We start from the raw sequence: 15,863 nt of genomic DNA, 5'->3' as shown, positions 1-15,863 counted from the left end.
AAAAAGCCATAACTTTTTTATTTTTCTGTAGACATAGTCGTTTGAGGGCTTGCTTTTAACAGGAGGAGTTGTAGTTTTGAATGACACCATCCATTTTACCACATTCTGTACTGAAAAATGGGAAAAAAATGACAAGTGGGGTGAGATTGTGAAGAAAACTGCAACTTTGCACTCACTCGGCAGAGTAAGTGTTCCTGTATATGAGAGGATTGGGCCAGATAGCAGCCGGCCTAATGATGGGACAGCTGTCTATAGTGTATGGGAGCTTTAGTCAAACATTTGTTCGGCTAACATATATGGCCTCATTCAGACTGCTGTATTTTCAACCACCATCAGTACACAACTACAGCAATGAAACCTCCTTCAGTATATGACTACATCAGCCTATGAATTCACCACAAGACCCATCATCAGTACATGAATACAGACTACAGAACCAGTATGGGGCAGCCTAGAGAGAAATCATTTTGATGAGGCAGGGCATCCCTTTCTGTGTGTTTCCAGTGTGAGATCAGTTGACCCTAAGTCATTTAACCTTTTTGATAACACCTTTCGGTGCCCGCTTTCTTTGACGCCGATTATTGTGCCACTAGTATATTTTTATTGTAGCAGCTTTCAAGTGTGTTCACCTCAGGGCACCTGACTTGCATTGTAGTTTATTTTTGTGAATTTTTTTGCTCTTTATTAAACTAGTAAAATCAGAAAAGAAAATGTTGCAACTAAGAAACTGCTGAATAAGAAGAAACCAACCTCAGCATCAACCTACCTGTGACTAAACTAGTAAACATGACCTCTAAAAAGCTGATCTTTGCCCGTACGGGGATCGAACCCGCGACCTTGGCGTTATTAGCACCACGCTCTAACCAACTGAGCTAACCGGCCATGTGTGAGCAGGTCACCCCAACAGGAAAAACTGGAAATATGTGCGAGCGCAAGCATTCTGTTTTTGTGGGATGGATTTATCAAACATGTGGTGATTTTTGGTGGTACATGCACCTGTAGTAATTGACAACCAAACAATAAAATATAAACAGCTCCTGAATATCAATATATTGCCGGATGAATTACGTTTCCGTAGCAATTTGAAGAATTCCAGAGTTCCAGAGTCCAGAGTAAGAATATAAGAAACCTCCCCGTCGGGGAATCGAACCCCGGTCTCCCGCGTGACAGGCGGGGATACTCACCACTATACTAACGAGGATTGGCTGTGGTGCGACCTCGGACACCACACTACTAGAAAGTAAACACGAAGTATGTGAGTGATAATATGATCCACAGTGGGCCCTGCTCATTTTTCATTTTTGCCATTTCATTTGTGCAAAAAGCCATAACTTTTTTATTTTTCTGTAGACATAGTCGTTTGAGGGCTTGCTTTTAACAGGAGGAGTTGTAGTTTTGAATGACACCATCCATTTTACCACATTCTGTACTGAAAAATGGGAAAAAAATGACAAGTGGGGTGAGATTGTGAAGAAAACTGCAACTTTGCACTCACTCGGCAGAGTAAGTGTTCCTGTATATGAGAGGATTGGGCCAGATAGCAGCCGGCCTAATGATGGGACAGCTGTCTATAGTGTATGGGAGCTTTAGTCAAACATTTGTTCGGCTAACATATATGGCCTCATTCAGACTGCTGTATTTTCAACCACCATCAGTACACAACTACAGCAATGAAACCTCCTTCAGTATATGACTACATCAGCCTATGAATTCACCACAAGACCCATCATCAGTACATGAATACAGACTACAGAACCAGTATGGGGCAGCCTAGAGAGAAATCATTTTGATGAGGCAGGGCATCCCTTTCTGTGTGTTTCCAGTGTGAGATCAGTTGACCCTAAGTCATTTAACCTTTTTGATAACACCTTTCGGTGCCCGCTTTCTTTGACGCCGATTATTGTGCCACTAGTATATTTTTATTGTAGCAGCTTTCAAGTGTGTTCACCTCAGGGCACCTGACTTGCATTGTAGTTTATTTTTGTGAATTTTTTTGCTCTTTATTAAACTAGTAAAATCAGAAAAGAAAATGTTGCAACTAAGAAACTGCTGAATAAGAAGAAACCAACCTCAGCATCAACCTACCTGTGACTAAACTAGTAAACATGACCTCTAAAAAGCTGATCTTTGCCCGTACGGGGATCGAACCCGCGACCTTGGCGTTATTAGCACCACGCTCTAACCAACTGAGCTAACCGGCCATGTGTGAGCAGGTCACCCCAACAGGAAAAACTGGAAATATGTGCGAGCGCAAGCATTCTGTTTTTGTGGGATGGATTTATCAAACATGTGGTGATTTTTGGTGGTACATGCACCTGTAGTAATTGACAACCAAACAATAAAATATAAACAGCTCCTGAATATCAATATATTGCCGGATGAATTACGTTTCCGTAGCAATTTGAAGAATTCCAGAGTTCCAGAGTCCAGAGTAAGAATATAAGAAACCTCCCCGTCGGGGAATCGAACCCCGGTCTCCCGCGTGACAGGCGGGGATACTCACCACTATACTAACGAGGATTGGCTGTGGTGCGACCTCGGACACCACACTACTAGAAAGTAAACACGAAGTATGTGAGTGATAATATGATCCACAGTGGGCCCTGCTCATTTTTCATTTTTGCCATTTAATTTGTGCAAAAAGCCATAACTTTTTTATTTTTCTGTAGACATAGTCGTTTGAGGGCTTGCTTTTAACAGGAGGAGTTGTAGTTTTGAATGACACCATCCATTTTACCACATTCTGTACTGAAAAATGGGAAAAAAATGACAAGTGGGGTGAGATTGTGAAGAAAACTGCAACTTTGCACTCACTCGGCAGAGTAAGTGTTCCTGTATATGAGAGGATTGGGCCAGATAGCAGCCGGCCTAATGATGGGACAGCTGTCTATAGTGTATGGGAGCTTTAGTCAAACATTTGTTCGGCTAACATATATGGCCTCATTCAGACTGCTGTATTTTCAACCACCATCAGTACACAACTACAGCAATGAAACCTCCTTCAGTATATGACTACATCAGCCTATGAATTCACCACAAGACCCATCATCAGTACATGAATACAGACTACAGAACCAGTATGGGGCAGCCTAGAGAGAAATCATTTTGATGAGGCAGGGCATCCCTTTCTGTGTGTTTCCAGTGTGAGATCAGTTGACCCTAAGTCATTTAACCTTTTTGATAACACCTTTCGGTGCCCGCTTTCTTTGACGCCGATTATTGTGCCACTAGTATATTTTTATTGTAGCAGCTTTCAAGTGTGTTCACCTCAGGGCACCTGACTTGCATTGTAGTTTATTTTTGTGAATTTTTTTGCTCTTTATTAAACTAGTAAAATCAGAAAAGAAAATGTTGCAACTAAGAAACTGCTGAATAAGAAGAAACCAACCTCAGCATCAACCTACCTGTGACTAAACTAGTGAACGTGACCTCTAAAAAAGCTGATCTTGGCCCGTACGGGGATCGAACCCGCGACCTTGGCGTTATTAGCACCACGCTCTAACCAACTGAGCTAACCGGCCATGTGTGAGCAGGTCACCCCAACAGGAAAAACTGGAAATATGTGCGAGCGCAAGCATTCTGTTTTTGTGGGATGGATTTATCAAACATGTGGTGATTTTTGGTGGTACATGCACCTGTAGTAATTGACAACCAAACAATAAAATATAAACAGCTCCTGAATATCAATATATTGCCGGATGAATTACGTTTCCGTAGCAATTTGAAGAATTCCAGAGTTCCAGAGTAAGAATATAAGAAACCTCCCCGTCGGGGAATCGAACCCCGGTCTCCCGCGTGACAGGCGGGGATACTCACCACTATACTAACAATGATTGGCTGTGGTGCGACCTCGGACACCACACTACTAGAAAGTAAACACGAAGTATGTGAGTGATAATATGATCCCTCAAACGACTATGTCTACAGAAAAATAAAAAAGTTATGGCTTTTTGCACAAATGAAATGGCAAAAATGAAAAATGAGCAGGGCCCACTGTGGATCATATTATCACTCACATACTTCGTGTTTACTTTCTAGTAGTGTGGTGTCCGAGGTCGCACCACAGCCAATCCTTGTTAGTATAGTGGTGAGTATCCCCGCCTGTCACGCGGGAGACCGGGGTTCGATTCCCTGACGGGAAGGTTTCTTATATTCTTACTCTGGACTCTGGAACTCTGGAATTCTTCAAATTGCTACGGAAACGTAATTCATCCGGCAATATATTGATATTCAGGATCTGTTTATATTTTATTGTTTGGTTGTCAATTACTACAGGTGCATGTACCACCAAAAATCACCACATGTTTGATAAATCCATCCCACAAAAACAGAATGCTTGCGCTCGCACATATTTCCAGTTTTTCCTGTTGGGGTGACCTGCTCACACATGGCCGGTTAGCTCAGTTGGTTAGAGCGTGGTGCTAATAACGCCAAGGTCGCGGGTTCGATCCCCGTACGGGCCAAGATCAGCTTTTTAGAGGTCACGTTCACTAGTTTAGTCACATGTAGATTGATGCTGAGGTTGGTTTCTTCTTATTCAGCAGTTTCTTAGTTGCAACATTTTCTTTTCTGATTTTACTAGTTTAATAAAGAGCAAAAAAATTCACAAAAATAAACTACAATGCAAGTCAGGTGCCCTGAGGTGAACACACTTGAAAGCTGCTACAATAAAAATATACTAGTGGCACAATAATCGGCGTCAAAGAAAGCGGGCACCGAAAGGTGTTATCAAAAAGGTTAAATGACTTAGGGTCAACTGATCTCACACTGGAAACACACAGAAAGGGATGCCCTGCCTCATCAAAATGATTTCTCTCTAGGCTGCCCCATACTGGTTCTGTAGTCTGTATTCATGTACTGATGATGGGTCTTGTGGTGAATTCATAGGCTGATGTAGTCATATACTGAAGGAGGTTTCATTGCTGTAGTTGTGTACTGATGGTGGTTGAAAATACAGCAGTCTGAATGAGGCCATATATGTTAGCCGAACAAATGTTTGACTAAAGCTCAGGGCACCTGACTTGCATTGTAGTTTATTTTTGTGAATTTTTTTGCTCTTTATTAAACTAGTAAAATCAGAAAAGAAAATGTTGCAACTAAGAAACTGCTGAATAAGAAGAAACCAACCTCAGCATCAACCTACCTGTGACTAAACTAGTAAACATGACCTCTAAAAAGCTGATCTTTGCCCGTACGGGGATCGAACCCGCGACCTTGGCGTTATTAGCTCCACGCTCTAACCAACTGAGCTAACCGGCCATGTGTGAGCAGGTCACCCCAACAGGAAAAACTGGAAATATGTGCGAGCGCAAGCATTCTGTTTTTGTGGGATGGATTTATCAAACATGTGATTTTTGGTGGTACATGCACCTGTAGTAATTGACAACCAAACAATAAAATATAAACAGCTCCTGAATATCAATATATTGCCGGATGAATTACGTTTCCGTAGCAATTTGAAGAATTCCAGAGTTCCAGAGTCCAGAGTAAGAATATAAGAAACCTCCCCGTCGGGGAATCGAACCCCGGTCTCCCGCGTGACAGGCGGGGATACTCACCACTATACTAACGAGGATTGGCTGTGGTGCGACCTCGGACACCACACTACTAGAAAGTAAACACGAAGTATGTGAGTGATAATATGATCCACAGTGGGCCCTGCTCATTTTTCATTTTTGCCATTTCATTTGTGCAAAAAGCCATAACTTTTTTATTTTTCTGTAGACATAGTCGTTTGAGGGCTTGCTTTTAACAGGAGGAGTTGTAGTTTTGAATGACACCATCCATTTTACCACATTCTGTACTGAAAAATGGGAAAAAAATGACAAGTGGGGTGAGATTGTGAAGAAAACTGCAACTTTGCACTCACTCGGCAGAGTAAGTGTTCCTGTATATGAGAGGATTGGGCCAGATAGCAGCCGGCCTAATGATGGGACAGCTGTCTATAGTGTATGGGAGCTTTAGTCAAACATTTGTTCGGCTAACATATATGGCCTCATTCAGACTGCTGTATTTTCAACCACCATCAGTACACAACTACAGCAATGAAACCTCCTTCAGTATATGACTACATCAGCCTATGAATTCACCACAAGACCCATCATCAGTACATGAATACAGACTACAGAACCAGTATGGGGCAGCCTAGAGAGAAATCATTTTGATGAGGCAGGGCATCCCTTTCTGTGTGTTTCCAGTGTGAGATCAGTTGACCCTAAGTCATTTAACCTTTTTGATAACACCTTTCGGTGCCCGCTTTCTTTGACGCCGATTATTGTGCCACTAGTATATTTTTATTGTAGCAGCTTTCAAGTGTGTTCACCTCAGGGCACCTGATTTGCATTGTAGTTTATTTTTGTGAATTTTTTTGCTCTTTATTAAACTAGTAAAATCAGAAAAGAAAATGTTGCAACTAAGAAACTGCTGAATAAGAAGAAACCAACCTCAGCATCAACCTACCTGTGACTAAACTAGTGAACGTGACCTCTAAAAAAGCTGATCTTGGCCCGTACGGGGATCGAACCCGCGACCTTGGCGTTATTAGCACCACGCTCTAACCAACTGAGCTAACCGGCCATGTGTGAGCAGGTCACCCCAACAGGAAAAACTGGAAATATGTGCGAGCGCAAGCATTCTGTTTTTGTGGGATGGATTTATCAAACATGTGGTGATTTTTGGTGGTACATGCACCTGTAGTAATTGACAACCAAACAATAAAATATAAACAGCTCCTGAATATCAATATATTGCCGGATGAATTACGTTTCCGTAGCAATTTGAAGAATTCCAGAGTTCCAGAGTCCAGAGTAAGAATATAAGAAACCTCCCCGTCGGGGAATCGAACCCCGGTCTCCCGCGTGACAGGCGGGGATACTCACCACTATACTAACGAGGATTGGCTGTGGTGCGACCTCGGACACCACACTACTAGAAAGTAAACACGAAGTATGTGAGTGATAATATGATCCACAGTGGGCCCTGCTCATTTTTCATTTTTGCCATTTCATTTGTGCAAAAAGCCATAACTTTTTTATTTTTCTGTAGACATAGTCGTTTGAGGGCTTGCTTTTAACAGGAGGAGTTGTAGTTTTGAATGACACCATCCATTTTACCACATTCTGTACTGAAAAATGGGAAAAAAATGACAAGTGGGGTGAGATTGTGAAGAAAACTGCAACTTTGCACTCACTCGGCAGAGTAAGTGTTCCTGTATATGAGAGGATTGGGCCAGATAGCAGCCGGCCTAATGATGGGACAGCTGTCTATAGTGTATGGGAGCTTTAGTCAAACATTTGTTCGGCTAACATATATGGCCTCATTCAGACTGCTGTATTTTCAACCACCATCAGTACACAACTACAGCAATGAAACCTCCTTCAGTATATGACTACATCAGCCTATGAATTCACCACAAGACCCATCATCAGTACATGAATACAGACTACAGAACCAGTATGGGGCAGCCTAGAGAGAAATCATTTTGATGAGGCAGGGCATCCCTTTCTGTGTGTTTCCAGTGTGAGATCAGTTGACCCTAAGTCATTTAACCTTTTTGATAACACCTTTCGGTGCCCGCTTTCTTTGACGCCGATTATTGTGCCACTAGTATATTTTTATTGTAGCAGCTTTCAAGTGTGTTCACCTCAGGGCACCTGACTTACATTGTAGTTTATTTTTGTGAATTTTTTTGCTCTTTATTAAACTAGTAAAATCAGAAAAGAAAATGTTGCAACTAAGAAACTGCTGAATAAGAAGAAACCAACCTCAGCATCAACCTACCTGTGACTAAACTAGTGAACGTGACCTCTAAAAAGCTGATCTTGGCCCGTACGGGGATCGAACCCGCAACCTTGGCGTTATTAGCACCACGCTCTAACCAACTGAGCTAACCGGCCATGTGTGAGCAGGTCACCCCAACAGGAAAAGAGCCGTGAAAATAAAAAAAATCTAACTTTTTCCACAAAAATGAGATTTTAGCCCAAAAGTTTTTATTCTCACAAGGGTTAGAGGAGAAAATAGATCCCAAAAATTGTTGTGCAATTTCTTCTGAGTACGCCGATACCACATATGCGGGGAAAATAGACTGTTTGGGCACTTGGCAGGGTTCAGAAGGGAAGGAGCACTGTATGACTTTTTGAACGCAAAATTGTCTGGAGTCAAGAGCGGACGCCATGTCGGATTTGGAGAGCCCCTGATGTGCCTAAACAGTGGAAACCCCCCAGAAGTGACCCCATTTTGTAAACTACACTCCTCAAGGATTTTATCAAAGAGTATAGTGAACATTTTGAACCCAGAGGTATGACACAGAATTTGATAACATTAGGTCATCATATTGAATAAGTTGTCATTAGCCTTGGACGCAAGTGCTCGCTACTTGTACTTGTTTGTATCGGGCACTCAGGTCGGCGAGTGACATGCTCGAGTCCCTGACCTGCATGTTTCACACCCCAAAAAAACATGCAGGGATTGCTCGTACATGGCAGGCAATCCCAGTGAGTTTTTTTTGGCTGTATAACAGCTGCAAAACATATGGGGCTGAGACTCGAGCATGTCACTCAAGCACCTGCGATACTCTGTGCATACCCGAGTACCTGATGCAAACTCCAGTTGCAAGCACTTGCACTCAACACTAGTCGCCATATTGTCTTCATTTTTTTTTGTTTACTTTTGAAAAAAACCTAACCCTAGCCCAACACTAACCCTAGAGTTTATTTTTTACGCCTTTCCTCATGCGGTACAAGTGATAAGACGACTTTATTCTTCGGGTCAGTGCGATTACAGCGATACCAGATTCATATCGGGTTTTTATGATTGACGGCTGTCACACACTGAAAAACCCTTTTCTTTGTAAAACTATTTTTTGCATCGCCATATTTTTAGAGCTATCATTTTTCCATATTTCGGCAGACCGAGTCATGTGATGGCTTGTTTTTTGTGAGACAAGTTGATGTTTTTATTGGTATCATTTCCAGGCACGTGACATTTTTTGATCGCTTTCTATTCTGATTTTTGGGAGGCAGAATAAACAAAATCCAACAATTCAGGAATTTTTTTTTTTTATGCCGTTCTGCGTGTAGTAAAATTGATAAGGCAGCTTTATTCTTCGGGTCAGTACGTTTGCAATGGTACCACATTTATATTGTTTTTTTTTTATGTTTTGGCACTTTTACACAATAAAAACTATTTTATAGAAAAAAAAACAACTTTCGCATCGCTTTATTCTGAGAGCTATAACTTTTTTATTTTTCGGTAGATGGAGCTGTATAGCTTGTTTTTTGAGGGACTAGATGACGTTTTCAGCAGTACCATTTTTATTTACATTCGTCTTTTTGATCACGTTTTATTCCATTTTTTGTTTGGCGGTATGATGATAAAACATCATTTTTTGCTTTGTTTTTTATTTTTATTTTTTACCGTGTTCACTAAAGGGGTTAACTAGTGGGAAATTTTTATAGGTCAGGTCGTTCCGGACACGGCAATACCAAATATGTGTACTCTTATTATGAAAAAAGCAAAAAAATATATATGTATTTATGGGTAAAGTATATTTTTATTTTTTGGGGGATTATTTAACTTTTTTTTTATATCTTTACAATTTTTTTTTCACTTTCTGGCACTTTTTTACTTGTACACTATGTCCCACTATGGGACTTTCACTTTTTGCAGCCTGATCGCTTATATAGCATAGAGATGTAGCAGTGTCAGTGTATAGCCTGCTCTCTTGTAGAGCAGTCACATCAGTGAGGTGATATGGGTGTTTTTTATTTTTGGTTTCTTACAGAAGATGAGGACATCGGGGATTAGGCATTAGGTGAGTACACAGTGTTTTTCATTTTTAAATAAATTATTAAAACCATGTGCAATTTTATTTGAAATAAACTACTTTATTCTGTCCATGTCTTTATTTCAAAAACTTTACTACAGGGTTAGTAATGGGGGCGTCTCTCCATTACTAACCTGGGCTTCATGTCAGCTGCCAATACATGACTGACATGAACCCCAACCCTATTACCCCACTTGCCACAGTCACTGAGCAAGTAGGAAGAGTGAGACTAAGCGCCAGATTTGGCGCATCTTAAGGATGCGCCATTTCTGGGGCTGCTGAGGGCTGATATTATTAGCCTCGGAGGGGGCTATTATCCATGGCCCCTTCCCTGGCTATTAATATCAGCTCACAGCTGTCTGTTTAGCTTCTGCTGGTTAGATATTATAGGGGGACCCTGTGTCAAGTTTTTTCTTGGGTCCCCCTGTAATCTAGCCAGTAAAGGCTAAGCAAACAGCTATGAGCTGTTATTAATAGATCTGGAACATCTTTGGCTAATGGCCCCTTCCCTGCCTAGTAATATCAGCCCCTAGTGGCCGGCTTTCCCTCTGCTGGTTATGATAATGACGCGGGAGCCCACGCCATTTTTTTATTTAATTATTTATTTAATTTCATTTATAAGAAATCCCATGCCCACTGTGCTTGTTTTTGACACTGTGTCAACTCACCCGCAGCATGTTAATTTTGTAGCAGCATCTCCGCTGCAGATTTTGACCGATTGAAATGTCATTACATGTGGTGGATCCGCATGTACTGACAAAACAAGTGCGGAATTGGAAATACTCACTCTGGGTCCAACGGTAATCCAAGGGTTAAATGGTTGCCCCAAGTTTCTTTGTTCAAATATCTTTAGCTCCAAAAAGCATTCATTGATGTACAAAAACGCACCAAAACCAATTTTTTTCCGCAGCCAAGTGAATGAGGAACCTGAAGTGTCATGCACACGCTGAGTATTTTTTGACTTTCAGATTTGGGGCAGACAATAATCTTCAGCATGTCAATTCTCTGTGCATTTTTGCCACGTTTTTTGCCTGCGTTTTTTCAGTGCATTCAATGGGTGAAAAATGCAGGCAATACGCACCAAAAATGAAAATAGAAAATAATCTGCAGCATGTCATTTCTCGGTGCGTTTTTGCCTGCGTTTTTCACCCATAATATGCAAAACGCAGCAAAATTGTAGCCTAAAAAATGCAGCAAAATTGCAGCAGAAAGGCAGGCAAAATCATGGTAAAAACGCAGGCAAAAAAAGCAGCAAAATTGCAGCAAAAACACAGGCAATATGTGGGGAAAAAAAATTGCTGCAAAATCGTGGCAAAAACACAGCTAAATTGCAGGCAAAATCGCAGCAAAAAAGCGCAGCAAAAAAATCTGTATTTTGAACTGCCATCAGTACACAACTACATCAACAAAACCTCCATCAGTATATGACTACATCAGCATATGAATTCACAACAAGTCCCATCATCAGCACATGAATACAGAACCAGTATGGGCCAGCCTAGAGAGAAATGATTTTTATAAGGTGGGGCATTCCTTTCTGTGTGTTTCCGGTGTGAGATCAGTTGGTCCTACGTCATTTAAAGCAGGGTTCCCCAACTCCAGTCCTCAAGGCCCACCAACAGATCATGTTTTCAGGATTTCATTAGCATTGTGCTACGGGTCCGGGTGGTGGAACCTCTGTGCTGAGATGTAAGGAGGGACCAGAGGGGCGTAACTAAGTGCCAACTTGGACCGACCCCGGTCACACGGCGGCTTAGTCGACTCCGTGAACCAAGGAGGGACCGGGTAGGTGAACCAGGTGCCACTCTGGGACTGACTTTGTGTGAGAGCAGGCGACTCCCATGGATCAGATGGCTGAAGCTGACAGGTACAGCGGATGAGACGGCAAGTAGCCCGACGGGTGATGCGGGTAGGCAAGTAGGCGGGCACGGCACGTAGCCAGACAGGTGATCCGGGTAGGCAAGCAGGAGGACACAGCAGGTAACCTGACTGGTGATCTGGGTAGGCGAGCTGGCGGGCATGGCAAGTAGACAGGCAAGCGGGCATGGCTGATAGACAGGCAGGCGGGCACTGGAACCTGAGGGCTGAGGAGAGTGTTATCACACAAACAACAACCTTGCACAGGCACCTCCACTTTGGAGGAGGTGCTTTAAATAGGAGTGGTCCAGAGATGCCGGCACTACAGTACCCCCCTTTTACGCCCCCTCTTCTTTAGGCCCGCAAGAAAATTTTCTAGAAGACGAGGGGCATGAATGTTCTCTCTGGGCTCCCAAGATCTCTCCTCAGGACCAAAACCCTTCCAATCCACAAGAAAGAAAGTCTTTCCTCTTACCCTCTTGATGGCCAAAATGTTTTCTACCTCAAAGACATCCTCAGCGGAGACTGGAGCTGGAGTGGTACCTGAATCGTCAGAGAAAGAATTAAGGACAACCGGTTTGAGGAGAGACACGTGAAAGGAGTTGGGGATCCGTAAGGAGGCTGGGAGTTTCAGCTTGTAAGCCACTGGATTTATTTGGTTCAGAATCTCAAACAAACCGATGAACCGCAGACTCAACTGGTATGATGGTATCTTGAGGCGGACATATTTGGACAAAAGCCAGACCTTGTCTCCCGGACAGAATTAAGGCGAATCCAGACGTCTCTTATCAGCATGCTTCTTCATTTGCTCGGAGGACTGAAGGAGAGCAGATCTAGTGTCTTCCCAAATCGCAGAAAATTCACTGACGAGAGACTCCGCGGCAGGATTGTCCACTGAAGAGGAGACAGTAAACAGAAACCGTGGGTGTTGACCGTAGACCACAAAAAACGGAGACTTAGCAGAAGACTCACTCATATGGTTGTTATAGGAAAACTCAGTCCAGGGCAGGAGCTCAACCCAATCGCTATGGTGAACGTTGACAAGATACCGAAGAAAACTGGTAAGGATCTGATTGATACGTTCCACTTGACCATTGGACTGAGGATGATAGGCAGAAGAAAAATCCAAAGAGACATCCAGCAACTTGCACGTGGCTCTCCAAAAGTGAGAAGTGAGCTGAACTCCTCGGTTCGAGACAATGTGGAGAGGTAAGCCGTGGAGATGGAAGATGTGACGGATGAAGTCCTTAGCCAGCACAGGTGCCGACAGAAGACCAGGCAGAGAAATAAAGTGAGCCATCTTGGAGAACCGGTCGGCGACCATCCAAATGACAGTACAATCGGCTGATACAGGAAGATCCGTGATGAAATCCATTGCAATACGTTGCCATGGAGTGGAAGGCACGCGAAGAGGAAGGAGGCGACAGGTTGGAAGGTGCCTAGGTATCTTGTTATGGGCACAAGAGGAACAAGCCGCGACAAAATCCACAATAACCTTGGGCAGGGTGGGCCACCAATAGCAATGAGCAGAAGTGTCTTCCTCTGGCCGGCATGGGCAGCCAGTTGGGACGAATGGCCCCAGAGTAAGACCCTCTTCCAATCCTGAGCAGCTACAAAGGTCTTACCACGAGGTAGATGAGACAGGTCAAATGGAGCAACAGTCATAATTCTGGAGGGGTAAATGATGTGTAGAGGCTCCTCCTCCAGGTCGGAAGACAGAAAAGAGCGGGATAGAGCGTCGGCTTTAATGTTCTTGTCTGCCGGGCGGTAATGGAGATTGAAGCAGAATCGAGCAAAGAACAAAGACCATCTGGCCTGACGCGGGTTTAGTCTTCTGCAAATAAGCAAGGTTTATATGGTCAGTGTAGATGACCACCAGGTGCAGAGCCCCCTCAAGCAAGTGGCGCTACTCCTCCAGCGTTAATTTGATGGCCAGCAGTTCTCGATCTCCTATGGAGTAATTGCGCTTGGACGGAGAGAAGAGTTTGGAAAAGAAGCTGCAGGTCACCATTCGTCCGGACGAGGATTTCTGGGTAAGCACTGCTCTGGCGGAAGAGGCATCAACCTCCAGGAAGAACTGTTTATTGCAATCCGGACGGTGTAGCAAAGGAGCGGAGGAGAAAGCTTGATTAAGAGAGATAAAGGCATTCTCTGCCTCGGAAGACCACTCCCTGGGATTTGCTCCCTTACGGGTAAGAGCAGAGATGGGAGCTGTCCGGGAGGAGAAATGAAGAGGCGGTAATAGTTAGCGAATCCCAGAAACCGCTGAATAGCCTTCAACCCCTCCAGTCGGGGGCAATTTAAGACAGAAGACACCTTCTCGGGATCCATCCGCAGTCCGGTCTCAGAGATAATATACCCCACAAATGGCAGGGAGGTCTGCTCAAAGAGGTATTTCTCGAACTTAGCATACAGGCGATTCTTCCGGAGCCTCAGCAGGACCTGGTGAACATCCCTCCGGTGAGAGGGCAGTTCAGGGGAGAACACCAAGATATAGTCCAGGTACACCACAATGCAGGAATAGAGAAGATCTCGAAAAATATAGTTTACTAACTCCTGGAAGATGGCTGGAGCATTACAGAGACCGAAGGGCATCACGCGGTACTCGTAGTGACCATCCCGAGTGTTGAATGCCATCTTCCACTCGTCTCCCTGGCGAATCCAGACCAGATTGTACGCCCCACGCAGGTCGAGCTTATTGAAGTTCTTTGCGCCTTTAAGGCGTTCAAACAGCTCTGAGATGAGAGGCAGGAATGGGTACTTATTCTTGATGGTAATCTGGTTTAGGCCCCTATAGTCGATACAAGGACGAAGAGAGCCGTCTTTCTTTTTGACAAAGAATCCAGCTCCAGCGGGAGAGGTGGATTTCTGGATAAATCCCCTATCAAGATTTTCTTCAATGTATTCAGACATGGCACGGGTCTCGGCCAGTGAAAAGTAGTAGATTCACCTGCGAGGAGACGAAGCACCAGGTATTAAGTTGATGGGGCAATCATATGGCCTATGAGGTGGTAGTGTCTCTGCCTCCTTTTTATCGAAGACGTCCGTATAGGACCAGTAGGGTGCTGGCAGGCAAGGTAGGTTAGCCGGAGTAGACGGGGGTCGAGCAGGATGATCCGGAACCAGACAGGTCTTATGGCATTCCTGACCCCAACGGAGCACCTCACCCGAGCTCCAATTCCGGACAGGCTCATGTCTCTGTAACCAAGGCAGGCCAAGCAAGAAGGGATGAGAGAGACCGGACAGTACGTAAAAGGAGATCTTCTCCGGATGCAGCATTCCCACCTGAAGAGTTACCGTCTCAGTGATCAACAAGATGGTTTCAGGGAGAAGCTTTCCATCCAGAGAGGAAACCGCTAAAGGATCCGCCAGACGTATGGTAGGAATCTGAAAACGCTCCACAACGGCATGTTGGATGAGATTCCCAGTGGCTCCGGAATCCAGATGGGCAGTCTCGAAGAAGCGGGTGTCACCACTGGTAACAGAAGCGGACAGAGTCAAGGGCAGAGAGGAAGAACTCTTGCCTAGGATGACCTCTCTCGAGCGGTCCTAGACACTGGAGTTTCCCGGTCTTACCGGGCAAGAGCGGATCTGATGCTCTATATTGCCACAATAGAAGCAACTCCCCCCAGCATGACGGGTCTCCTGGCGAGACTTGACCATCTTTACTTGGTCAATTTGCATAGGCTCTATGGAGAAGACACCCAGGGGAGTACAGGTTGCAAGACTGGAGTTTGGAGGACGGGAGCGAGGCGCAGAGGTTTCCTCTCACGGGTCATCTCCTTAGCGCGTTCCAGAAAACGGATGTCAATCCGGGTAGCTAATGACACCAAGTCGTCCAGGGAGGGAGGTATGTCACGATCGGCTAGCTCATTCTTGATCCGTCTGGAAAGGCCCTCCCAAAAGGTGGACACCAGGGTCTCCTTGTTCCAGGCAAGTTCAGATACGAGGGTTCGGAAACACACAGCATACTGGCCCACAGAGAGACTCCCTTGGCAGAGTTGGAGAAGTGAGGAGGCAGTAGAAGATTTTCGTCCGGGCTCATCGAACACCTTCCGGAAAGCCGCGAGGAAAGCCTGAAGATCGGACACCAGAGGATATCCTCTCTATCCCACATAGGATTAGGCCACGCCAACGCCTCTCCGGTGAGGTAAGACATGATGAATGCCACTTTGGCCCGGTC

General features: G+C 44.3%; 12 non-coding genes across 12 annotated transcripts; 2 read left to right on the top strand and 10 right to left on the bottom strand.

Moving 5' to 3' along the window:
* Positions 1–808: 808 nt before the first annotated feature.
* TRNAI-AAU (transfer RNA isoleucine (anticodon AAU)) lies at positions 809–882 on the bottom strand. The gene has a single exon. It is a non-coding gene; the product is annotated as a tRNA-Ile (tRNA).
* Positions 883–1,129: 247 nt separating this feature from the next.
* On the bottom strand, positions 1,130–1,201 carry TRNAD-GUC (transfer RNA aspartic acid (anticodon GUC)). The gene has a single exon. It is a non-coding gene; the product is annotated as a tRNA-Asp (tRNA).
* Positions 1,202–2,127: 926 nt separating this feature from the next.
* TRNAI-AAU (transfer RNA isoleucine (anticodon AAU)) lies at positions 2,128–2,201 on the bottom strand. Its single transcript has one exon. It is a non-coding gene; the product is annotated as a tRNA-Ile (tRNA).
* A 247-nt stretch (positions 2,202–2,448) lies between these two features.
* TRNAD-GUC (transfer RNA aspartic acid (anticodon GUC)) lies at positions 2,449–2,520 on the bottom strand. The gene has a single exon. It is a non-coding gene; the product is annotated as a tRNA-Asp (tRNA).
* A 927-nt stretch (positions 2,521–3,447) lies between these two features.
* On the bottom strand, positions 3,448–3,521 carry TRNAI-AAU (transfer RNA isoleucine (anticodon AAU)). Its single transcript has one exon. It is a non-coding gene; the product is annotated as a tRNA-Ile (tRNA).
* A 549-nt stretch (positions 3,522–4,070) lies between these two features.
* TRNAD-GUC (transfer RNA aspartic acid (anticodon GUC)) lies at positions 4,071–4,142 on the top strand. Its single transcript has one exon. It is a non-coding gene; the product is annotated as a tRNA-Asp (tRNA).
* A 247-nt stretch (positions 4,143–4,389) lies between these two features.
* On the top strand, positions 4,390–4,463 carry TRNAI-AAU (transfer RNA isoleucine (anticodon AAU)). Its single transcript has one exon. It is a non-coding gene; the product is annotated as a tRNA-Ile (tRNA).
* Positions 4,464–5,185: 722 nt separating this feature from the next.
* TRNAI-AAU (transfer RNA isoleucine (anticodon AAU)) lies at positions 5,186–5,259 on the bottom strand. The gene has a single exon. It is a non-coding gene; the product is annotated as a tRNA-Ile (tRNA).
* A 244-nt stretch (positions 5,260–5,503) lies between these two features.
* Positions 5,504–5,575, bottom strand: TRNAD-GUC (transfer RNA aspartic acid (anticodon GUC)). Its single transcript has one exon. It is a non-coding gene; the product is annotated as a tRNA-Asp (tRNA).
* A 927-nt stretch (positions 5,576–6,502) lies between these two features.
* On the bottom strand, positions 6,503–6,576 carry TRNAI-AAU (transfer RNA isoleucine (anticodon AAU)). Its single transcript has one exon. It is a non-coding gene; the product is annotated as a tRNA-Ile (tRNA).
* Positions 6,577–6,823: 247 nt separating this feature from the next.
* TRNAD-GUC (transfer RNA aspartic acid (anticodon GUC)) lies at positions 6,824–6,895 on the bottom strand. The gene has a single exon. It is a non-coding gene; the product is annotated as a tRNA-Asp (tRNA).
* A 926-nt stretch (positions 6,896–7,821) lies between these two features.
* On the bottom strand, positions 7,822–7,895 carry TRNAI-AAU (transfer RNA isoleucine (anticodon AAU)). The gene has a single exon. It is a non-coding gene; the product is annotated as a tRNA-Ile (tRNA).
* Between the last annotated feature and the right edge of the window lie 7,968 nt (positions 7,896–15,863).

The sequence above is a fragment of the Phyllobates terribilis genome, unplaced genomic scaffold, assembly GCF_046119375.1.
Source record: "Phyllobates terribilis strain yellow unplaced genomic scaffold, ASM4611937v1 Scaffold_11__3_contigs__length_659146591, whole genome shotgun sequence".
NCBI classification, from domain to species: Eukaryota; Metazoa; Chordata; class Amphibia; order Anura; family Dendrobatidae; genus Phyllobates; species Phyllobates terribilis.
This window is presented reverse-complemented; position numbering and strand designations above follow the sequence as displayed.